Raw genomic sequence first — 15356 nt, 5'->3', positions numbered from 1 at the left:
CACTTTCCACACAGGCCCTCTCCCTGGATCAAAAAAGGTCCAGAAATATCACAGCCCTTGGATTTTGAAATGCTTCTTTTTTAGGTGGCAATATTTCTGAAGCAGTGATCAGTGACAAATCTCATAATCAACACACACTATTAACAGTGGTATTTCTTTCCTTCCTCTAAAAACCAATCAGCAAATCACTGAGAGGTTCCTCATTGGTGACATGGCCATACAACAGGCACAGCTATCCCCTGAAACAGAATCACTGGGCCCTCCATTTTCCCTAGAAAAAAAATGAGGCAGGGGTGAATGGCCGACATCCTATTACTGAATGCTCCAGTGGGTGCTTCCATTACAACCCAGGCGCTGGGCAGGGTACGACCAGGCTCTGCACGAGGCATAGCCACGTCCCTGTGAGTGGAGGCCTGAAGGAAGCAGCTTGCAGAGAAGGCCAGCCCTCACACTCAGAGCCACACCACCCTTTTCCACAAACATCAGCCATGGAAAGTCCAGTCCAGGCTCAGTTTCCTGGCCTGCAGCCATACAAGGGAAGCTTGGGCGGTGCCTGCCCTGTAACTTAGAAAATTGGGAAAGCAACACAGAGATCAGTGCAAGGTGAGGGTGCATGCTTGGCTCCAGGCGACTTTGTTCATGGGCGGGGGATAGAAACAACAGCTGTGCTGGAGGGAGTGGTTTCTGCCACCCACAGATCAAGGACAGCTCCAGACTCAACAGGAAGGATGCAAGGCAGAAAGCTGAAGCTTTCCAGGTCTAAACCCCGGCCCTTACACCTCCCAAGATCTACCGCCCTGTATCTCTTCATTTGGAAAATGAAGTGACCATTCCAAGGCAGTTAGGAGAGAGAGTAAATGAGAGAATGTATATAAAATGCTAGGAATGTGTTTCAGCGCCCAGCAAGTTCTATCTCAGCTATAAGCTTGTCACTCGCTACAAGGGCTGTGGTTGGTCTGCAATTTTCCACCCCTGGAAAATTCAACCCCATGACCACCTCCAGCCAGCCTTTCCCGACAACTCCCATCTTTGCTTTCTCCTCAATCCACCTCTGCTCCTTGGATATATACCTGAGGAAGATAGTCCTCCATCTATGGCTAACTACTTATTTCCTTGAACCTGGAAGAGGCTCTGACACTGAATCACTTTCACAATTGTTCAAAGCATTGAGAGGGATGGGATGGGATGGGATGGGATGGGATGGGATGGGATGGGGCAGGATAGTCCTGCTAAGAGCTCTCCGAATCACAACAGACACTCATTTGAGGCAAATGCATGAAGAAAAGTAGCCTCAATGGGGAAGACAGTTCTCCATTTGGAGTCCTGTGCCTTTAAGGTGCAGAACAAGGTCTCCTTGTGGTGGTACCTCAGACTGGTACAAACTCTCCAGGTTCCACCTATGGGAGAAGCCTCCTTCAGAGCCCACAGGAGCTCACAGAAGAGCTGTGCCCCCACGCAACTCCTGATCCGTCCCCTCTGACTACAGGCTCCGAGGCTGACCTGGTGGCCCAGGCTGACAGGGCACTGACAGACAGTAGCAGTGAACAGCTCTGTGTACCTGCCCCATCATGCAGAGGCTGAAGAGATAGTTTTATCGGGCCTCTGGGAAGCAGAGCCCTGGGATTCCTTCACACCTTTCACAGGGATCACTTAGCCCTCATGCTGGGGAGCAGATATTATTGGCACAACAGGTCCCCACTCTGCCCCTGGTGGGGACCCCAGAGCCTGTACTTGGCTGCCTTAGGGTCTTATTCTACAAAAGCCCCTGGGGCTGACACTTCTGCCACAGAAAATATGCTCTGGTTAACCTTTCTTTTTGGGATGGCATTTTAACGAAAAAGTCACTTAAGGCCTGCGGTGAAAAAATACATTTCACTAGAACAATGCATAACCCAAATGCCATTTGCCTTTTCTTATCAATGCTGGATTCATTCATCATCTTTATTAAAAAATCCATGAGAAAACTGCACCAGGGGAACTGTTGGGCACTTTTTCTGGGAGGTGGGATAAGACAAAAAGGAAAATTGATACCCTATGGAAGCACTGCTACCTGTTTTTTTAAAAATTAAAAATTTATTTCTATTTGAAAGTCAGAGTTACAACAGAAAAGGATGAAAAACAGATCTTCCATTTGCTGGCTTACTCCCCAAATGGCCTCAATGGCCAGAGCTAAGTCAGTTTGAAGCCAGAAGCTTTTTTCTGGTCTCCCACACAGGTACAGGGACCAAAGCACTTGGGCCAACCTCCAATGCTTTACCAAGTGCATTAGCAGGGAGCTGAATGGGTACTGGAGTAGCCAGGTCTCAAACTGAGGCCCATATGGGATGCCAGTATTATATGCAGAGGCTTACTCTGATATGCCACAGCAGTAGCCTCATTGTTACCTCATCCTAATAGCATCCCTGAAGATGGTCTTTCTTTGCCATCTACCTGCAACCACCCCCCCAAGCAGTTTCATATTCTGGGACTTAAAATCAACACCTTCTTCGAATAAAATGTCATATAGTAATGAAAGAATAGGATTTGAAAGCACATAATGTTGATTCCTGAATATAATTCAAATCCCTGCACTGTCACATGTGCCAGATAACTGAGGGAAAACTCCCTAAGCATCCAGAAAAATGGGTGTAGTAATGCCAACTTCACAGGATTATAGTAAGGACTGTATAAGATCACAAACGTGAAGTGCCTAGCAGAGTTGGGCAAAAATCATGCACCTGGCATAAGTTAGTTCCCTTATTAATTCAACCCAAAGTCTGCCCCTAATGGAAACCTTTCTGATCCAGCTTGAAAAAATAAAACTGTGCCTAAAGATCATCCCCCAAAGTCTCTGCAGGGTCATGGGTGTGGTTTCTTGAGGAAACAAGGTACCCAGAGACCCTGTGTTCCCCAGCAGCAAGGGACTGGGCACTACTGGGCAGAGTCCCCCATGGGGACAGGACCAAAATGGATACTAGCAACAAGGGTCATTATCTGCCCTCGCAAGTCACCTCCCCATAGAGTTCCATGAGGGCTACATCCAGAGGAGACAGCTGTGGCTCCCACTGGAACAGGGACCTGCCACGGCCACACCAAGAAGTTAAATACAGGGCAGAGCTCCATGCAGGCCAGCTGAGGTCATGCCTCACCCCCTTTCCTTCATGTAGGTATGGAACCCAGTCTGTTCTAGTCTGTCCGGGCTGCCCTAACAACAAAAATGTATTTTCTCATAGCTCCAGGGGCCAGAAGTCCCAGATGAAAGTGCCAGCTGCTGGGCTACTTCTGAGAGCTGAGAGTGAAGGACCTGCTCCAGGCCCTTCTCCCTGCATCACTTCACTGTCTTCTCTTTGTGTCCAAGCTCCACCTTTATATGGTTTCTAGTTTTGTTGGCTGAGGGCCACCCTAAAGACTTCATGTCAACATGATTAGTCCTGCAAAGTCTCCAGCTCCAAATAAGGCCACCATGTGAGATATTGCAAAGGGAATCCAACACGGCCTTTTCAGTCAGACACAACCCATCCCGCAGACAGCCAAGGCCTTCTTGTGTGCAGGACTGGGGCTTCAAAAGCATAACTTCAGGAACTCTGCAACATCCATCACCACTGCCACCATGTCAGCCTCCTCCCCTCATCCCCACCCTGTGGCACATGGCATGGAACCAGAGCTCCACGGATGGCACCACAGGGCCCCTCCTCCTGCAGAGAGCAGGCCAAGCCAGTAAATGGGCTAAATGAGGGAATATTTATTATGAAACTCCATGAAGAAAACGGCTCTGTCATGGGTACTGTGCATTTCTATTTCCACATGGGGCTAAGTTAAGAGGGTGTTGGTTCAGACTCATGGGGTAGAGCAGGAGGGATGGCTGAACAAATTTGAATGGGGGTTGCCTGAGTTTAACCCATATACCCTGAGGTTTCCTGGGTATCTGATGCAGTCCTCACATCCAGGGATGATGGGGATTCTCAGGAGTCACCTATATTGTCTTCCACTCACCTTTGTCCTCCTGCTGCCCTCCCCTAGGCCCAGACCTGCCTCCCTACCACAGCATAGCCTAGACTGTGCCTTCAGGGCATCAGGGACCACCCAGCTGAACTTGAACTAACTGGTTCTCCTCAGGCCAGCTGTTTCCCTCCTGCCTGCCTAGTCCTGGGGCTTTGGTTCCCCCGACTCTTACCCCATAGGCAAGTTCAGCTCAGCTGGTATAGTCTTCTTTCCAGAAGCTTTGTTCCAGTTCCTTGGTGGAGGACCAGCCAAGAGCAGGGACGTCAGGGTCTGTTGCCTTTAATGACACAACTCTGCAGACTGCCTCTGGACAGCTGCCAACTGGGCGCCCCATCAGGACTGGCCTCTGTTTCCAGATTGTGAGCTTGAACACTGACATGGTGAAAGGATTTATAGGCTCTGATGTAACTGACATTTGCAGTGTCTTCTATGGGCAGGTAGTGGGCCATATCAGCTTACTGATGACCACCCCACATATCCCCGGGTGCCAAGTGGGGACACTGAGTCTCAGGCTTCATTTACCTGGCTTGTGGCCAGGGCTGGGAGATACAGAGTTGCCTAGGGGACTTAGGCCCAAGGCCTTCGCAAACCACGTCTAGCACTTTCCACTCAGCCCTGCCTCCATACCACCACACTTTGGTGGAAACTATTCTAAGAAATCAAAGCGGCTCTTTTTTATCCAGAACTAAAAATATCCAGAGAGAGGGAGATGAGATGAGAAAACAGACATTCTTTCCCAGGATTTGGAAACAAATTTTTGCACAACTCCCCAAAGCATTTTGAGCTCTGAAAGGAAAAAAAAAATAAAAATAAATAAACCATCAGTGAAAGAGGGAAAAAGCAGGAATAGGAGATGAAAGGCACATACTGATCTAGCCTGGAAAGATCCTGGATTGTATCGGGGTCCAAAAACCCACAGCAACCTACCAGGTGCTCAACAGCTCCACCAGGCTTCAAGTGTGCTAGCTTGCTTAACTCTTAGAAGCTCCCTGTGAGTTAGTGACTGTTTCTTTTTTTTTTTTTTTTTTTAACATTTATTTATTCATTTGAAAAACAGACTTAGAGAGGGAGAAACAGAAAGAGTTCTTCCATCTGATGGTCCACTCTTCAAATGGCAGCAATAACTGGGGTTGGGGCTGGCTGAAGCCAGGACCCTGGAACTCCATCTGAGTCTTCCACGTGGGCGGTAGAGCCCCCATGCTCTTGGGTCACCATCTGCTGCCTTCCCAGACACTTTAGCAAGGAACTGGGTTGGAAGTAGAGCAGCCAGGACTCCAACATGTGCTGCTAAGAGATATCAGCATCTCAGGCAGCGGCTTAACATACAGTGCCACAGTGCCAGCTCCAAGATTGATATTAACCCCACCCTGTAGCTGGAGAAACTTAAATAAGGTGGGGACAGGTTGGAGGAAGAGGGCTCTTCTCTTTTCAAGATTTTGTTTGTTTGTTTTTACTTGAAAGGCAGAGTTGTAGATAGAGAGAGAAATCTTCTTTCCTCTAGTTCATTCCCCAAATATTCACCATGGGTAGATCTGGGCAGATCCAAAGCTGGGGACCAGGAGTTTCTTTCATGTCTCCTACATGGGTGGGGGACCCAAAGTCTTGTGTCATTCTCTGCTGTCTTCCCAGGCCATCAGCTGAGAGCTAGATCAAGTAGGAACCGCCAGGATCCAAACTTGTGCCCTATGGTATACCAGTAGAGAATTAGCCTGCTTTGCCACCATGCCTGCTACCATGCCAGGCAGAAGTTTCTTTTTTTTTTTTTTTTTTATTGTTGCTTACATTGTATTATGTAGTACAGTTTTATAGGCGCTGGGGATTCCCCCCACCCCTCCCATACCCCTCCCCCCATGGTGGATTCTTCCACCTTGTTGCATAACCATAGTTCAAGTTCAGTTGAGATTCATTGCTTGCAAACACATGCCTAGCATAAAGTTCAGCGTCTTATTGTCCAGATAAGTTCAGTGGCCTCTTGGGGAGACCTTCTATGGTCTGAAGATAGGTCTAACAGAGTAAAGATCCGGTCAGTTAAAAGCCCCAACAAGGCCTCAGTATCAATATACAACATTATGGAATTAATTGACATAGTATTGGGTAAACAATCTGTTAAAAATAATGCAAGTTCCATTCTTCGAAACATCTGGGTTGAGACAGTATCAATGACAGGTTCAAAAAATAACAAACAACCATACAAAAATTACAGGTTAAATCAAGGCAAACATGTGGTATCTAATCTTTTGGGATTCACTCATTTCCCTTAGCATTATAGTTTCCAGTTGTGCCCATTTAGCCACAAAGAACTGCATTTTGTTTTTTTTAATAGCTGAGTAGTATTCCATGGAGTAGATGAACCAAAGCTTTCTTATCCAATCTTCTCAGGCGAAGTTTCTTGCCCAAGGCCACAGAGCCTATAAGCTCTGACCCAACAACATCTAGCCCCAAATTCCAGATCTATAAGCACCTTGCTATCCTGCCACCTGCTGAACAGCCCTGCCTGGAACAGCACATCTGCCTCTCTGCACAGACCCCGAGTCCTGGAAGAACAGGCATCTTCCTGGAATCTACACTCAGGTAGCAACTCCTGCTGGGAGGCCAAACCCAGCACTGTGCTCTGAAATCCCTGCAAGGCTCCCAGGCAAGCACAGGAGAAGCCTAACTGGGATAAATGCATAACAGCGCCACCCTTTGGGGACCAGGGGTCTTCTCTTTCATGGCACTCTACCCTATGGCCTTGTGCGTTACTACCACCTTCTTGGAGGGCTGGAAGAGTCATTTGCCTTAAATGCAAACCTAGAAGCAGTTAGTGCTTCTCACAGTGGTGGCAGCCCTCCATTCCAGAAAAAAATTGGTTGCTAATCAGGTTGTTTGGATTCTAACACCAGTTTGTCTATGAAAGTAACGCTAACCCAAGAATTTTCTAGCCAGCCAAACCACACAGCGTACTGTATTCAGCCAACACTTTGTCTTGTACTGTCAATAGGCACTGGCCACATATGGCTACTTAAATTAAATGCATTAATTAATATTAAATGTCACATTAGCCACCATTCAAGCACTCAAAAATTATGTGTGGCTATAGATCCAAACAGGATGAAAGCACTGCTCTCATCACCAAATGCTTGCCCTATCAGATTGTCCTGATCTAAACCATAACTCCACAAACCCTACTGTTATAAGAGCTAATCAGTTTCCAAGTGGTTAAACTTGGAGAGACACATCTCCTCTCCCAAGAGAAACGATCAAACATCAAGGGGATACGGAAGGACTTCTGGTCTGTATAGCAGCTCTGACACTTCCCAATCATGAGATTGGCAGGAAGTCCACCCCCTGATTCCTTATGTAAGTGTGGTTAACAAGGCTCTTTTGCTAGGTGTCCATGCTCAGCACATTCAGTAGTCCCTCTGCTGCCTGCCCATGCCACCTGCCACACAGGTGGGTGGGGTGGGGATCTCTGGCTTCAAGTCATCTCCAAGAGTACCACAGGCTGGGAGTGAAACAGGGCTGCTGGCTGCACAGGAGATCAGAAGCAGGGAGGAAAGACTCCCACTGGTGGCTATGGTGTCAGTAGTCTTCCTTTCTCTCCCCTCTCTCAAGCTCTTATTTTAACCCCTCAGTTAGGCTGATTTACAACCACTTGGAAAACAACAATCATAATGATAAATGCCATAATCATATGTGCTGGGAGGGGATGGGCAAAAGGAAAAGAGGGTGCGCCATCTCACAAGGTGGCCCTGAGAATGGGACGGAAGCTCCCAGGCACCGAGGAGTCCATCCATTCACTCACTGAACAATTACTGAACACTTGAAGACCTGGTAAGCACACAAGACATAGATGAACCAGATGCAGTTCTAGCCTCAGGACTTCCACAAATCATGAGTAAGAGCAAATGGGAATGAATCTGTGTGCTAGTGGCAAGTGCTACAGCATCAAAATCCCAGTGGGTCCCAGGAGTTTGGAGTGGGTTCTGAGTGAAGGAGTGAATGAAGAGGAAGTTTGAAGGCTCAGCAGGTCTCCAAGAGCTGGTGGTAGCACTAAATCTTCCAGACAGTGTGGAGAGGTGATTCAGGGAAAGAAAACTGCAGAATAGGGAAGGAGGATGAGAGCAGCTGGCACCCTCCACAAATCCTTGTTTAGCTGTGAGCACATTGCTGGGGGCTTGCAGGCACTTGAGAGATGTGGGTGGAGCAAGCAGAGCAGGAAGTCTTTGGGCATCCGGCCAGGGGGTATATACTCATTTACATGTAAAGTACATTCATAAATTAACACTCACATACAGATTTAAACAAAAGAAACCACTGATGCAAACCACGAGCCTCAACTGGATCTTGAGTTACACAAATGCTGATGAATTAGCGAACTCTTCCTCAAAGGGTCAGTGATAACATATATTTCAGGTTTTGTGGACTAGCTCTCTCTCCCAACTACTCAACTCCCGCAGCTGCCACAGGTCAAAAGTAGCCATAGACAGCACATAAATGAATAAGGGTGGCTATGTTCCAACAGAACTTTATGAAAACAGGCAAGAACAAGACTTGGCACTGGTAGATGAACGCTAGTAGAGAGAACACAATATTGTGCTGACCTTAATTTTCCTGGGTATGATAAGCATACCGTGGCTGTGCAAGAGGTCTTTGTTCCTAGGAGATAGGTGATGAAGTACCCATAGACTATAATATCTATAACGAACTCTCAAATGGCTCTGGGAAATAATGAGTATCTAGAGAGAGAGATAAGATAAATGGGGCAAAATGTTACCCAACTAGGCTTGCAACTTCCTTATAAATCTGAAATCATTCAAAACGAAAAGTTTGAAGGAAAAATAGACACGTGGATCCATCCTTGACCCTCCTCAGACCTGAGCTGGCCGATCCTCCTTAGACCTGAGCTGGCCAAAGCCTGTCTTTATGCACCTTGGAGGTGGAGACACTTTTGATCCCATCTCTTGTCCATCTTGATTAGTTTTTCAATGTCAGAGAAGGACATTTGAACGCAAAAATGGGTACAGGTTTCTGGTTTCTTCTTAGGCCCCTTTTATCTGAAATCCTATTTCCCTCAACCAACAACCTGGGTACTCATTTCCTTTAGACACTCAGAGGCTAGCAGAGAGCAAGTAGCCATGGGAACCATTCATGCTCTCCAGTGCAGAATTACCTGCACCATCTTTGGCAATATTTGCAGCCGCAATGGCTACGTGGCAGCCCACAGGTGATTTGTGTGAAACTTTTTTTGCTGAGCCAGGAGCCAGCACTGTTGATAACAAGGCTGGCAGCAGCCAGCACCACTGTTCCAAGTAACCCAGACCCCAAACTTTCAAATGCTCCAACTGCACAATGATTTTCAAAACCTTGACCTATTAGGAATTGATACCATGAAAAGCACTGACACCACCACTAAAGTAGGCATCCATTGATTTCTTTTGGAAAGGTGAGGCTGATGGGAGGGTCAGTATGTTAAGGAGCTTCAATTTTGATTTTGTACCTGTCAAAGCCACACCATCAAACACAAAGCATAGACTTTCCAGAAAGGGATGAGAGGAGTGGGAATGAACCTCTTCTCACTGCTCTGCAAAGCAAGGTCTCACAGCAAGTTCAGTTAGTGGGGTTCCCTGAGCCCCTCTGGGAACCAAACCAAGCAGCCCCATGAGGAGACACCTGTCACAGCTTCCATAACAGCCGGGGCTTGTATTCCCTCCTGGGACTGAAAAAGAAAACTTCAGTCCCCTACAAGGGTTGTATGATATGGTCTGGGAACCAAGATTCTAGGATATCTGTCTTAGACTTTCTCAGCCTCTTCGAGAACCAGATTGCTCTAACTCCAAAAACCTACTTTGCCCTAATCCCCCACAACACCTGCATGCATTTGCAATTACCCATCACCTCCATTTGTTAACAACATTGCGCAACTTCCCTCCCTTCAACTATGAATCACGAATTCCCACCCCTAGCTCAGGTTATACCATGTGGCTGACTTTGGCCAACAGGATTTAAGTTGGAACAGACGTTTGGAGTGTGACTGCAGCTCTACATCACATATTTCTCTTAGTCACAATGAGATGAACATGCTTTGGGACAAGTAAGGCATAGAACATAACAGACAGGACACAGATACAATCACAGGAGGAAACAAGCCTTTATCTTGGAAGCCATTGAGAGAGAGAGAGAGAATATGTTCCAAGGGAAATTGGCCATGGAATGCTGTGTAAAAGAATGCGTCTCACTCCTCCTTTGATATGTACCTGGGTACATCTACTCCATGAAATACTACTTAGTCATTAAAAAGAATGAACTTTTACAATTTGCAACCAAATGGTCCCAACTTGAGACCATTATGCTCAGTGAAATAAGTCAATCCCAAAAGGACAGATGTCTTATGCTCTCTCTGATATAAATTAACCTGCAGGCAAAATATAAGATCAATAACCCTTTCAGTACTGTTTGATATTTTTTATATTTTTGGTTTTATTTTCATTCATTAAAAATGTTTTTTTTTTCTTACTAATATCCTTGCTTACTCATGGATTACACAGTAGCATAGTTTGCTTCAAGGTTTTTCATTTTCTTTTTCATTTCTTCAGCGACACATTGGTCATTCAGTATTATGTTACTTAACTTAATGCTGTTGTTAATTTCCTATTTTTTCTTTCTGCTGTTGACTTTGTTTTATGGCTTTTCATTTAATGGGATGTACAGCAACTGTGTAATAGAGACTATCACATCTGATGTGAAGATACAATGCAGTACGTATCTCTACTTTGAAATCAAAGACGGATTCCCAATAAAACTGCTAAATATATCTTGACAATAGGAGGCTGGGTTCTATGCCATTGTTCATACAATGTCAGGATACACTTAAACAGCAGAATGATGGATGTATGACTGATTATGAAGAACTATGCTATTATAATGATATAGGGGAAATCATATGGGAAAACCTAGACACTATGGAATTCTATCACAAAATAATAGAATAAATAAATTTAATATTAACAAAAGAGAATACATCTTGCAAAGAAGCGATTTCCTAGCTAGGATGTTGGGGCAGGCAGCTGGTGGTCTTATGCTGACACTCCAGGAAGTAGTTAACCTCTGGAACAAAGCCACAGCCTCGCATTCACTTTCATGGTGGCATCTCTGAACTGGTATTTTTTTCCCCCAGTTTTCCAAAGTCCACTTGCCACGGAGGAACACAGGTGGCTGTTTTATAACTCTCCACTGAGTTATTTCGATTCTGCCTCGCCACAGTCTTGCTTGTCAGTCACTCACCACTGGCTGCACTCGGGTGTTTGTCAGTCCTTGACAAGAATGACAAGCAAGTGGGCCCTGTGGAATACACAAGAAGTCAGGCGTCCAGGAGGTTCACAGTGTGTCGGGCTGTAGAGGCCCTCCGAGGGGAACTTGCTTCATGGTTTATAATGCAATGAGCCACAGGATTCTTAGCCAAGCCAAAAACTTTACCTGCCCAATAGATCAAAACAGACTGGCCTAGCTGAAGCAGGGGTGAGCCTGGGTCAGCCACAGTCTTCTCCTCCCCTCTGCTACCTGTCTGCAGAACCCCAGGGCTAGGTTTGTTAACAGTTCAGGCAGGGAAAGTGACTGGCCTGAAGGGGGTTACAGGTCTCGTGGCTTAGCCTGGCCCAGAAGCCACAGTGCTATCCCCTGCTTAGAGCTTGCACCCATATATCTGGCCATTTGAGGATCTCCATGGGCCTTTGGCATAGGAATCCTCCCCAGTGAAGGACATAAGGGACATTTCACTCAGAGATCCCCAGTGGAGTTACTTGAACACTGAAGCTTTCTGTTGCCTCTCTCCAACTAAACCCACATACAGGGGTGAGTAGTGAATTAGGTGCTGCTGGGGAGACATACTCCTTAAAAACTGAGGGTGTAAATGGATGGAAATTGAGTCACAAGGAGGAGGGAGCAGACCTAGACCATGTGAGGTGAGACAGGAGCCACGACATGTGGGTGCAAGGGCCAGCAGAAGCCCCACAGACAGAGATATGCATGTACTGGAGGGTGAGTATTCAGTCATTGTCGTTAAGTTTGACTACATAACATGCATACACACAGAGAAACAGTGAAAGAGAGAGAGAGAATGGAAGGACCAAAAGCTATGGGTTTTCCAGTGTCCCCTGTGTGTGTCCCTGTGTCCTAAGCCTGCAGGAATGGGATGGAGTCTTAGTAGTCAGGCTTTCATTAAACCAAGGGCCACTGTCCATCAGCCCACACACTGTCCTCTCTGAGATAACTGGGCAGTAGTCAATGTGCCGAGAGCCCATCCTCCCAGCCAGCACTGACCATGGTCCACCACGCAGAACTGTGACCTACATTCACACTGCTGGTAAGCAGGCAAGCAGAGCAGACAAGAGAAGCAAGATGGGAAAGCAGGACATGGGAGCAGCCTGAGAAGACAGGAAATGCTCAGGAAGCAGGGACTCTGGTTCCCAGGGGTTTGTGAAAGGCAGGCACAAAGCAGGCCGCTCAGGAAGGAAGAGGCTGCTTGATAGGCAAGGGGACTATACTTTTCCCGACTGTGGAAATGCACAGAAGCGGCCTGCCTTCCTCTGTGAGTGAGCTCAGTCAGGCTCAGCAGCAAATTGAGGGGAGAGGGGGGCGGTGAGGCCCATACTGGAGGAGAGATCCTACTGTGTGGATAGGCTCAATCTAAAGGGCTGACGCCTGAGCTCAGCCCATACAGGCTGAGTACCCTTCATCTGAAATTATCAGGATTAGAATGTTTTACACTTGGGTGTAAATTTTTTCAAACTGTGGAATATCTGCATATATACAATAGACTGGTGGATGAGACCCAAGTCTAAAACAAAAGCTCTGTTTATGTTTAATATACACACAACTATATTAATTTTGTGCACAGAACAAAGTTTCATAGTGTGGAATTTTCCACTCTAAAAGTTACGGATTCTGCAATATTTGGTGCAGCAGTTTTTGGATTAGGGATGTCCAGCCTGTGTAGAATTCAAGTATAAAACCAAGTCTATCACGACCAAACCCAAAGCCTCCCAGTCCAGCTCCTTGCTTCCTGTCTCACTTTCCCTACTCACCCTGCTCACACCTGGGCCAGAACAGCATGACATCACAGGTCTGTGTGGTTACTCATGGCAGACGCCCACAGCTGTCTCCTTCTCTCCTTCCTCCCAGGGCCATGCAGAATCTGTCCCCTGCCCTGCCCACACCTGCAGCCCCTCACTTCCTTAGTCTCTTGAGCACATCGAGTTCTTGCCCACCTTTGGGACTTTGCCCTTTGCCTAGGAAGCTTCCACCCCATGATTCGCCTAATCAGCTTCTGCTTTCCCTGCAGATCTCACAATAACAGTCACAAAGCCTTCTCCAATATCCAAACTCATGGATGCTCTCCCTACTGACAGCTTGTTCCTCTCACTGTATTAACTTTGTGGCTTATATTGCACCTCTTACAATGTGCACTGACCCATTTAGCAACTTGCTGCAGCCTGGGACACATGCCAGGGCCAGGCAAGACCTCAGTTCTCTGCTTGCCCAGCCCCAGCACAACCAGGGCTCAATACACTGCCACTGAACAACTGAATGAATGAATGACTTAGGTGCCTCCAAAGAGCCACTCTTGAGACTGCTCCAGTGCCTTTCCTTTTACCTGCCAGGTGAACCCAAGTCAATAGGAGCCACAAAGTCACAGTGACAATCAGCATTCACTGAATAAGCCTCATGGCACTCAGCTCTTCCTGAGTCATCTCGCGTAACCCTCCCAGCATCATGAGGTCAGTCTTCTTATTTTCATTTTGCAGGTAAGAAAACAGAGGCTTAATACACATTTAGCAATTTTTCCAAGGGCCTGTAGGAAGTGAGTGTTGGGAGGAGGGGAAGCGGTCAGGACTTGAATCCAAGCCCACTGATCCTTGGCCTTGGGGTGAGCCAAACTGTGTATTGAGGATGATTCTACAGTGAGCTTCCTTAGCATGCTGGGAACCAAGTTCTAATAGGTGGTAAATCTGACTCTTTAAAATTCAGTGCCACTCTCTAGGTCTGGACCCTGTGTTTCCAAAAGTCTTCCTAGGTGCTAATCCTCCAAATGTCAAGGTCAAGTCAGAGTCAAAAGTATGCCTGGTGAATTGTAGATCTCTCTGGGGGCAGTGCCCCAGGCCATGCATCTTAACCATGTACCCATGACCCTTTGCAATGGGCAGAGTCGGTGCTGGCAGCCTCTTGCCAATTAGCCATGTCCAGGTCAAATCTAACATCTTGACAAAGAACATTTCAATCCTGTTTAAATAGTCTTCCTCCATAGAGCCCATAATGCATAATGAGGTTAATCCAGCAAGAAGTCCAATGACCTGGAAAGAAAAACAGGCATGTGTAAAAGTGGTCATTTTCTTCCCCTGTGGGTCCACAAGTTCCTATTTAACCCATAGACAACAGCGTCTGCCCAGATTGGAATGCTTTTTGTTCATTCCAGAGGCCCTGCCCCTGTGCCCTGGGGTTATACACAGCTATGTGACCATCTGTGCAGACCATGGGCCTCAATATTAACTGGGCCTCAAAATTCTCTGGAGAGCACTTGACCAATGCAGACCTTCAGGTTCCACCCTGTTTCTGTTTTGGAGGGCAGACATTTAGCCTGGCAGGTAAGATTCAACATCGTCTGGCCCTGGTCCCTGACTCCAGCCTCCTGCTAATGCAGACCCTGGAAGACCATGGTTGAGTAATTAAGTCATTGTAACCCACATGGGAGACCTAGATTGTGTTCAAGTTCCCAACTTAGGCACTAGCTCAGCCTCAGCTGTTGCAGATATTTGAGTAATGGATTAGCAGGCAGGAGTTGTCTCTCTTTCTTTCTCTCCCTCCCTCAAATAAATATGTAATTTTTAAAAATGAGTAAACTGAGGCACGTAGAGGTTGGGCATCTTTTCCAAAGTCACCCAGTTTAGGCTATGAACTTGGACTTGAGACCAGGGCCTGGGCTCTTACATACTTCCAGCTGGCAAGTGCTGTGCACACTGGGAGATTCCTGACCCATCCCTCATGGGCAATGTTGGGACATGAAGGTCTAAGTGAAGCAGTGGTCCAGGAGGAACTTTGACCATGGCTGGCCAATGCCTGTCTGAGGAGACCAAGGAGCAGAAGACCTTCAGGCACCCCCACATCTTTTTGGCAGCTGTTAGAGGTGTGGAAGCATACCAGGAAAGAAGGAAAACACAGTATAGTAACAACTCCAAGTGGGGTACCACTGCTGTTTTGAACTACCATAGCCAGAAGCCAAAGCTGCTGTGAAAAATTCTTAAAATAGCAACCCTGACATTTGCATATCTAACACAGAAAGGCTGTCACCATTTACTGAGACCTATGCTGTACAAAGCCCTTTCAAACTGCTATTGCTTAAC

The 15356-nt window shown here is 46.7% G+C and overlaps 1 protein-coding gene across 2 annotated transcripts in view; it reads right to left on the bottom strand.

Annotated features, from left to right (window-relative positions):
• The window catches only part of GALNT18 (polypeptide N-acetylgalactosaminyltransferase 18), a 328177-nt gene that overhangs the window by 264181 nt on the left and 48640 nt on the right, over positions 1 to 15356 (bottom strand). The gene's annotated exons all lie outside the window — the stretch shown is intronic.

This window comes from Ochotona curzoniae, unplaced genomic scaffold (genome assembly GCF_017591425.1).
Source record: "Ochotona curzoniae isolate NIBS_2020 unplaced genomic scaffold, NIBS_Ocur_1.0 contig_517, whole genome shotgun sequence".
Lineage (NCBI taxonomy): Eukaryota > Metazoa > Chordata > Mammalia > Lagomorpha > Ochotonidae > Ochotona > Ochotona curzoniae.
The sequence above is the reverse complement of the archived record's forward strand: the minus strand, read 5'-3'. Positions and strand labels throughout refer to the sequence as shown.